Source organism: Prenolepis imparis, unplaced genomic scaffold, assembly GCF_030444845.1.
Source record: "Prenolepis imparis isolate NDT839.2.m4 unplaced genomic scaffold, iyPreImpa1.0 SCAF_4, whole genome shotgun sequence".
NCBI lineage: Eukaryota > Metazoa > Arthropoda > Insecta > Hymenoptera > Formicidae > Prenolepis > Prenolepis imparis.
Window position 1 is genome coordinate 11,641,161 of NW_028141162.1, and position 8,597 is coordinate 11,649,757.

General features: G+C 34.6%; 1 protein-coding gene across 4 annotated transcripts in view; it reads right to left on the reverse strand.

Moving 5' to 3' along the window:
- Nucleotides 1-699, reverse strand: part of LOC145935493 (uncharacterized) — a 59,007-nt gene extending 58,308 nt beyond the window's left edge. For all 4 annotated transcript variants that reach the window (XM_083036906.1, XM_083036907.1, XM_083036904.1 and 1 more), the window contains exon 1: nt 89-699. The gene's annotated coding sequence lies outside the window, so the exon portion shown is untranslated. The remainder of the gene's footprint in view (nt 1-88) is intronic.
- Between the last annotated feature and the right edge of the window lie 7,898 nt (nt 700-8,597).

Below are 8,597 nucleotides of genomic sequence, written 5' to 3' on the forward strand. Positions count from 1 at the left end.
GCCACGCATCTACGTCCTCTCTTTCGTCGCGAGAAGACGTTTGATTAAAGATTGCGAATACGCAGTAATACAAAACTCATCGACTCACATGAAGTTGAGTGCAGCTCTCGATCGATACGAACGTCTCTATATATGTACGTAGTTCTCTTCTCCCTTTTGTCCCGCTGTTGGTCTCTCGCTCGTTGTCTCTCCCTTTGTTCCCTCCTCGCGCTAATGGGGCCACGGCAGAGAAAACATCGGTGCACACAAGAGAGAGAAACGAGAACCGGCGAGCGCGAAAGCAAAACTTGACTCGCGCACAAAACAAGAAGATAAACCGAGAACACAGCACGCATACACTCGCTCCCGATCGCGTCACACAGCTGGTACAGTCGCGTCCCGATATCGTCGCTCTCCGTCGAACGCGAGAGGAGAGAAAGAGAGAGAGACAGCCCGGTCGCGGCTTCCGCCGAAGTCGCGGTTGGCTAGCCTTGCTCGTCGTAGAAACGACGCGACATCGTCGCGAAAACGGAAGAAAAACGAGCGACGAAATATCCTTTTTCTTCTTCTCTCTCTCTCTTTCTATGCACGAACTTCCCGAAAGGATGGACGGGCTAAGAGCAGAGAGAAGTCTTTTGTCTCCAACGTCTCCGGTCCCCGGACTATTCTCCACGAGACGAACACTTCGATAGACACCGCGGTACTGAATACTGAGGCGCCGGCGTGTGCGTCCCTCACTCCTCTACCAACTTCACCCCGAACGATCTCCCTACTCCCTACTCCCTAGTCTCCCCAATCCTGCTCTCTCCACCACCCCGCCAGACCGAGCGCTGACTGCGCGCTGCGCCTTCGTGCCTTCGTTCGCCGCACATCGTCGCCTACTCTCGCCTCTGCCTAATCTCTCTCTTTCTCTTTCTCCCTCCCCCTCTCTGTGTCTTCGCGACATAAACGTTCTTTTTCCATCTCTCTCCCTTTATTCCTCCTCTCCCTAGAAATCGTAACCTCTCTCTACCTTTATCAAAGAACTCACCTGTCGTTCAGAGCACTCTCTGCTTAAAGAGCCTTCATCCTGTTTTTCTCTCTCTTTTTATCCTCTTTTCTTTTATTCTTGTATTACGTCTTTTCGATCCTTCTCGTAATCGCCTCGGTGTACCGTTCTGCTTTTCTTCTTCGATCCTGCCGTGATCCCACCTTACCTCCTCCTGTGTCTATATCGTTCTTTTCTCCGTAACGCTAATATGTAATGATGCGCTTCTCAAGTTTTGTATGCAATATATGTGTAGAATAATACATAATCTTTTTTATCTCTCTCTCTTTCTATAAACTCGCTCCGATAAAACCAGGGGGGATCTATCTTATAGATTTATACGCAACAAATTATGTAATATCGCTTACTATCAGAATATATCATAAAATAAATAATTAGATTTTAATAATAAAATATATATAGAATAATATAATAATATAGAATATAGAATAATGTGTATAAGTTAAGAATGCACATGAAGAAAATTTTATAGTACAAATTACAAGAAAAAATACATTTCCTTTTACAACATTTATTGTAAAACTGTAATATAACAACACTAAAATATTTATTACTATACTAAAACAACACAAGCGCGCGCTATGCGTGCTCGATTTTACATAAAAAATAATGATACTTTTATATAAAATGTGTTTAAACTTGATTAATAATTTTTGACAGAAATCAGCTGATTAAACGTTAATTTGCTAATTAAATGTTAAAATAAAAATATGTTATAAAAATTAAAATAACAATGTTATGAATAATATATATGTTATAATACTTTAAACTCAAATATTTTTTGACAGAAATCAGCTGATAACTGTCAAAAAATACTAATCGAGTTTAAAGTATTATAACATTTTATTTAAAACATTATTATGTTATAATTTTTACTACATACTATTATTTTAAAATTTAATTAACAAATTAACGTTTTAATCAGCTGATTTCTGTCCAGAAATATTAATAAAGCGTTAATTCGCTAATTAAATTTTAAAATAATAATATGTTATAAAATGTAAAATAGAAATATGTTGTAAATAATATGTTATAATGCCTTATCTGCGATTAATATTTTTTGACAGAAATCAGCTGATAACTGTCAAAATAATAATTGAGTTTAAAGAATTATGACATATTATTTAAAACATATTATTATTTTAATTTTTATAACATTATTATTTTTAAAATTAATTAGCAAATTAATCAGCTGATTTCTGTCAAAAAATATTAATAAGGTGTTAATTTTTTGATAGTTATCAGTTATCAGCTGATTTCTGTACCATTCTTTTTAACATAAAATCGAGGAGTGTTGTTCTAGTTCCTTTCTAAAAAAGGCGTGTTAAGTCAATTCTCGTAAGTATTGTTGCCTCTTTTTCGCAATGTTGATTAGCTGCCTTGATTTGCGTTGTACGTTATATTCGTAGCATCGAGAGACTATCATCGCAAGAGTTGGCAATTTGACAGTTTGTCCAAAATAAAATTAAATAAAATATTAATATGTTTTAAATAATGTTTTAATACTTTAAATTTGATTAATATTTTTGACAGTTATCAGCTGATTTCTGTCAAAAAATATTACTCGCGGACAAAGTATATATTATCAGTATATTATAACATATTATATTATTTACAACATATTATAATTAAAATAATAATATTTTGTAAGTAATATAATATGTTATAATACTTTATCTGCGATTAATATTTTTTGACAGAAATCAGCTGATAATTGTCAAAAATATTAATTAAGTTTAAAGTATTATAACATATTATTTAAAACAATATTATTTTATTTAATTTTATTTTGGACAAACTATCAAGCTGCTAATCCTCGCGATGACAGCTGCTCGATGCTATGAATATAACACACAACGCGAATCGAGACAGCATCGTGGAAAAGCGACAATAATGTCAATAACATGCCTTTTTTTTAGAAAAGGATACAAATTTTTTTAAATTATGTTTTTAAATATTTGTTCTATTGTTTGTTAACGATTATGCATTTATTGTTTATGCGTTTGTTGTTTATGTATCAAAATATTTTATTACATACTCCTTTGAAAAATTTAATACATATACAATAATAATATTGAATAGAAATATCGTGATTTCTTTTATGTGTTAATATATTCCGCGATTACAAAAAAATTAGATTATAATTTTTACTATAATATTTTCTCTGCGTATATACGTCACACCGTGACGTCAACGTAACATCAAATATTCTTATATGGCTCTCAAATGGACTAATATACATCCATCGTCACAGAATCGAATCATCGCGATATTTATAGCTTATATAAGAACATTTGATATTTCCTTGATGTGACAATGATGTTGCATACAGTGTGCATCTAATTTTAATAAGAAATGCATCGAGAGATTCGTTTTTTAAAATATAGGTACTATTTAATTTCAACTAATTCGAAGATGCAATTAATTATAATATATATATATATACTATATATATAATAAATAAATAAAATTAGATATATAATGCCAAAATGTGTTGTGTGAATTGCGACAGATGTTGGCAATTCTAGTTCCTATGACTCGAGAGAGTGTAATAATAACCGGCTTTCAAATCGTATGGGTGCTCCGAAGGCGGAGCCTTCCGATCGACAAAAAGCGAAGAAACGAAGCATTGGCGAACGAAAGCGACTTTACATGTACTTGTCACTGCGAAAAGTGGGCAGATATGCCATCCAAATTATTTATGATATAATTATTCGAAAGTAAATGACAATATTGAGAAGAATTTTATACGTAAAAAAATTTATAGATGTGTGCAATGAACTGATGTAGCAGAGAAGCGTCAGTGTTATTTAAGTATATGTAACGTATATATATGTATATTATAATTTGAGTACACATGAATGGATTGCAATCTTGCAGCGACCCTCGCAAACCGTGCATTTACGTTCGCACAAATGGATCCACGACGTCGTCGACGACGCACGTGTGCACTGCGAAGCGTATATTTCAGGGCTCGTGTGGATGTCGTGTATCAGAATAACGTTGCTGCTGGTAATAATGTCATCGTGTCTGTTCTCTCTCTTTTTCTCTCTCTCTCTCTCTTTATTTCCCTTATATAAACCACGTTATTATAAATTACGATACATGGGTTGCATGCATTATAAGGGCGCGCTGTGAAGCGTACACACTCAGACAGCTAGAACTCATCCGCCCTTGAATCATTCACGCGGGAATTTCAACCGAGTTCAACCGCGTATTTTTCGCTTTACACACGTTAATTTTCACGTCCTCGGCACACTTTGCGAGTAGATACATCTGGGACTCGTAAATTGTAAGAGAAGGTAATCGCGTAAATATAGACAGCCACATTCTTCAACTACCAAACTGGAAAGGTTATTTCCAAATTTTTTAACATTATCATCAATAATTGTTGAAAATAACTATTTAAATACTTATTTAAATAAATAATAATTTATATAGTAATAATTAAAAATAAGTATTTATTTAAATAAATATTGGAATTATTTTTTTATTATAAATTTAATTTTTTAATCGTCTTAAACTCTTTACATTTGAAAGAATTGGAATAAACTAACGATTGTGTTAATGATGAGATCGAATATCTTACGTATCGAAATACGGAATTGTCTAATTTCGCATCTTTGAGAGGACAAGATATCTCGGATTATACACTTGCCCTTTCCCTCCCTTCCCCTGTGCAATATGCACACCGAATAAATTAGCATTATTTCGTTGCGGTCTTGTTGCATGCACCGTTATACATTTTGCATGAAACGTAATGACATTACGCGCACGTGACATAGTAACGTTACTATTGCCTGATGCTCTATCTCAAGTTTGTCAACGATGCTATGTTGCTTTTGATGTCATCCTTTCATCAAAGTACATGTATTTAATGCGTCTTTAGATAATATTCTTATTCTTTCATCGCGCGTTGCACGAATTATCACGTTTAACTTTTGAAGGGGAGCAGATTCGGAATAAGCAACAGAAATCTTGCTTTTGTAAAAAAGTGTAGATAAAAGATAATCTTGATACCGACATTGGAGATGTCGGCACTTTTACTCGACCGATTTTCTTTAAACGAACTATACTCATACTGGGATTGAAATCATTGAATTTCTCGAGCGAGAAACACGAAGCAATATCTGGCCGGAAGAAATGACATTGAGTATCGGAGAATCTTCCAACAATATTGCAATACTTTGAGAATGGTAGAAAATATATCCAGAGTACGTGTTTTTATAATAAATTAATATACAATATAATATATAATAAATAATTTATATATTTATTATATATTATATATAAATTAAAATATATATTACAATATATAATATGTAAATTAATATATAAAAATAAATTAATATATAATACTTTAATCGCATTGACACAAATGAATTAAAAAGGAAAAATTATATTAATCCTGTTTTCACACTGCTGCATTTTTTGCGACATCATAAAGCAATTTGTTTAATAACTTTGAGATTTTGGCATGTACAGTAATATGGCAATGTAAAGATTAGAAAGAATTTTTTTATCACGATAGAACTTTCACGAATTCGTCGTTTTCATCTGACAATGAGAGGAAAAAGGAATATCCCGTGATTGGTACACGTTTAAAATACATTTTATATATGCATTTCACAAAACTTCAAAGTATCAAACTATAAAGTAAAATAATCTTTCTTGTGTGAGTTTTTATCGTTTCGGGGCCGAGATATATATACGCTGCTCCCCCGTAAAGAGATTTCTCGAACTATTTGACAGGTTGAATGTGGTACAAAATAAGTTGATATCTTTTTTGACCTTTTTTCATTTCAAACAATTTCCGCAGAGTGGCCTGGCGAGTTCAATATCTTTCTGCTACTTTTACCCTATTTACCCAACTCCTGCCGTAACATTTATTTTTGTGCGCTCGGTTGCTCATGGAATTGAGGCAACAGAATCGCGGTCTTCCAATTAGTTGACTCTAAGTAAACTAATTTTTTTTAACGCATTATTTCCAGAAAATACATCCTTTATTTATCGGGTCTTTTTTTAATTTTCGTCCGCTCGCAATAACGATAATAACGATACTGATATATAAATTCAAATGCAAAATATAATTTAAAGAATTTGTAAGATTATAAATAACTTTGAGATATTTTTAGAATGATTTGCTCTTTTTTTACAATTCTATATTGTTAACATATTTTTGCTTTTTCGTGCAATTCTCTTCCGAAATTTCGTTGCCGCAATTTCGAGTGCCATGACTACTACGTCAAGTAGTTAGGTGCAGCACTGGCGAGACAGTAGATCACGCCCCGAGGACCACGTCACTACTCCAATATCTCTTTGGGGACGAAGTCGTGACTTTAGCGGAAGACAGTTTAAAGAGACAAGTGGAAGAAGAGAGACGAAAGGCGAGGGGATGCTGTGCGAGAAAAAAAGAAGGCGAAGGATAGTGGCAGTTTCATTCGAACAAAGCGGCCAATCTAAGGAGACACGATCCCGCAGATCTTGCTACGGACAGAGACTTTCGCGAACGTGGCGAGATGCGCTTCATCGGCAGATTCAAACGAGGATAGCTGTTCTGAATCGGAAAACTAAAGAAGCAGAGAGGCCCGTACCAGCGTAAAGTCACCGCAGCTTGAATATCGAGAGGAGAGAATATCCGTTGGAAGGGGTCATCTGGGAATTCGCTATTCGGGGCTCTCTATTCCGGCGCGAATAGTTGCTCCGGTAGCTTGTTTCCGGTAAGTTCTTCAAAGATGTAGGAGACAACGCGATCTTGTTGGTAGCGAAGGTATGAACGATGTGAAAAATTCATCGACACATTTATTCGCGTCAAGTTTTTATATTACCTCGGAGATTTACCTCAGGACGTGTGCGAATAATTCTACGTTATACGGTAATTTCATTAATACATACGCGAAATTACGTGCGATATTTCGTGGCAAATATTTTTCTCAATATCTTGAGATATGATTAAAAGATTATGAAAAAACTCTTTTTTTTTGTAAATTAAGTTAAATCTGCATGATCCGCAAAATGATTCTAAGAGATTATTAATTAAAAATCGGATATTAGTAATTAATTAAATAAATTACGTGATAGTTATCACAATAAGTTTACGCCAGAGCGTAAAAAAAAATTAGAACTACCTAATGTCTCAAAAAAAAAAAAAAAAAAAAAAAAAAATCAAAAGATACAAATTTTAATTTAATACGCGAAAAATGAAGTCTAAGTCGTGACCGCGGGATCGGCATTAAAGTTCCGTAAGAATTCAAGTTAAACATGGGTCAAAGGATTCATCTGTTTAATCACTTAACTAGCTTGAATAAATCTGTACTTCGTAATACGGGAAAATCCCGTCACGGGGCTGTGCGAAGCCAACTAAATCGCGGAGGGATGAGATGCGACCTCTCGACCTGAAGTACGAAGCCAGAATTGTCAGTTTATATCGTTCGGTTGAAGTCTCGGTCGAGGACTTTTATTTTATGAAATATACTGAACTTTGAACGCGAGTTTTCACACGAGAGTTATATGAACGAAGAACCACGCTTGAAAGTACAATTTTCAGAATCAATTTCCGAAAGAGGGGGAGAAATAAGAGAAAAAGAATAAAGAAAAAAATAAAAAACTATTTCCATTCACCAGCAAAATAGATCGATCTCATGTATTTCTAGAACACGATATTTACAGATATTCTCATTTATATAACACGAATTGCAAAGAAATATTCATCGAATATGTAAGATTAAAATTGATGATAGCGATCGTATAAATAGAAGTCTTCGCGGGAATGTTATACGTGGCGAATTCGTACAATCACGAATTCTAACACGTGTTAGAAGAAGCAACTTCTTCGGTGCAATAACGATCTCGAGATCCCGGCCGCTCGGAATACTTTAACACTTCGTAGTCAAAGATACTGAATAGGCTATAACGATAACCGTTATCGTTATCACCTTATCCTCGATACACCCAATCAAACGGTCCTGTGTGAGTATCAAGCTCGGACCCTCGTGTCGTTGTGTAAGTCCCGTACGTGTGTGCCGTATATACGGCGATGAACATCTCACGTTGCTCGAACGAACACACGTAGTGCTCGTAAAGGTGTCGATGGTAGTGTCGACAGAGTTACGTATGTGTATCGTTACGTCCAGATGTATATACACGTGTATGTATTAGGACATAAGTGTACACATGCATGTATGTATGTGTGCGTGCTTTAAGCTCCCGCTTGAAACATTTCGAATCCCTCGGTGGCGTCGAGAGGTATTACAATTTCACTGATGGGACACGTTCACACGACTGACCGAGGAGGTCAATCAGAGGAGCAACGAGGTTGAAGTCCGGAAAACGAAATAATTCGCAATAGTTTTATTTTCGCGATGCACGTGTTTTAAGGGGACGCAGGTGTGCGCACTTGAAAATGATTAAAACATAATTTTTCTTATGTTTTTATGAGAAAAATAATTTCCTGAACATTTAAAGTTATATAAAATGGTTTTCAATATATCTAATAAATATTTAAAAAGAATATTGAATAGGTACATATATAAGAATGATATCGAAATCTTTGAAATATTTTCTTATAAAA